This window comes from Buceros rhinoceros, unplaced genomic scaffold (genome assembly GCF_000710305.1).
Source record: "Buceros rhinoceros silvestris isolate BGI_N320 unplaced genomic scaffold, ASM71030v1 scaffold15340, whole genome shotgun sequence".
Classification (NCBI taxonomy): Eukaryota; Metazoa; Chordata; class Aves; order Bucerotiformes; family Bucerotidae; genus Buceros; species Buceros rhinoceros.
Window position 1 is genome coordinate 47127 of NW_010388014.1, and position 1558 is coordinate 48684.

The window sequence follows — 1558 nt, forward strand, 5'->3', positions numbered from 1 at the left end:
CCCCCAGCCACTGGCAAGGAGACAGTTAACCAGCAGCATGTGCTGCTCATTAGCAGTGCCTGAAGCTCACCAGTATCGTTCCCTTTCTTTAAAAGAGCAGCATTCAAAGGGCCCTTCACCCCAAGAAGCATTTTATTTGAGTTGTTATTGCTGTTAGCAAGAACCTAGCTGAAGGAAATGTTAATTTCAAGGCCATCTAGAAAGTTTAAATGCATTCTTTCAAAGAAAAGGCCCAAATAAAGAAATCTATGACCATGAACAAGTGAAGAAAACAATGAAAGGCTACTTGATGGCTGAGAAAATTCCATAATGTAATACAAATCCTTTACAGACAACAACTGCTCTATTAATTATCTCTAATGTCACTGATCTTCATCTTTAGGGGAAGAAGAAACTTTACAGAAAAAGAAAACCGGCCTAATTCTGTTCTTCAACATCAATATTCATTACGAGGTGTATCTAAAATTGTCTCAAGAGTCACGTCACTCTGGTTTACATACTCCGAGGAAAGTTAACCTGCACGCTCTGCTACTTTGTCCTCAAGTCAAAGATGCAATGGTCTGTCTGTCCTTCCTCCTGAAGGGCTCAGCGCACCATTAGAGCTTAAAGACAACTGTCCCTGGGAACACTTGAACCTGCTGCACCCAGAACCTTGATGCAAGCAGATGTAAAAAGCAACTCTGCTACGAGAAATGAGACCAAATTCAAGCTTTTCCTTTAGTATCTGTCTCCAAACAGCAGCCCATGCAGCACTCGTGCTTTCTGCTAGGCCCCCAGCCTCAGGTATGTGCTTAAGTCAATCTGGCCACGCAAATGACACCAAACTGGCGATTTATTCTTACCCAGTTTTAAAAATTTACTGTATTTTAAGCAAAACAATATTGCAAAAAGCCCGTGTGTTACAGGTGGGGTTAAATTTCCATTATAAGACTACTTCTGTAATGTTGTTTGTGGGATAAATTTGCAACATTTTAAGTCTCAGTTGAGAGGAGAACTGCTGTGTAAGGATCCTTACTTGCATGTCTAGTTGTGCATGTCTTTGAGCCAAGCATTTTCTTCCTCTGAAACTTCTTCCTAAATGGAGGAAAAGTAATACTTTCGTCCTCCAAGAAGGTACTGCGAGGATGAGACAATTATTTAAGGTATTCTCATTCTGATGTGATGAGAAGAACAGAGAAAGGACCACAAACGTAAGCAAGTCACCTATGCTGATCCAGGGCAGATGAGCAGTGTGCATTTCTGCACAGACTCAACCAAACAAGTTGCAAACAGCACATGTAGTCTCAAAAATAATCTGTAAATTGAACAAAAATGTTTAAACAATGCTGTACGCAGTCTCAGCCCTGTGCAAACACTGTGAAGCTCCCTATTTCAAAGGGATGTATACGCTGAGCAGACGATTTTAACCCAGACAAAGCCATTGGGCACAAAATTGCAGCAGGACGGCTGCAACGCTGCAGGCCCAGTCCCCACGCGTCGGGGTTAGTTTGAATCTCTCTGACTTCCTGTGTGGAAGAAGAGTGTTTAAAGAGGTCAAAGCAAATCCAGTGCAGGAATG

At 42.0% G+C, this 1558-nt stretch overlaps 1 protein-coding gene across 5 annotated transcripts in view; it reads right to left on the reverse strand.

Annotated features, from left to right (window-relative positions):
• The window catches only part of LOC104500715 (core histone macro-H2A.1), a 36110-nt gene that overhangs the window by 34068 nt on the left and 484 nt on the right, over positions 1–1558 (reverse strand). The window lies entirely within an intron of this gene.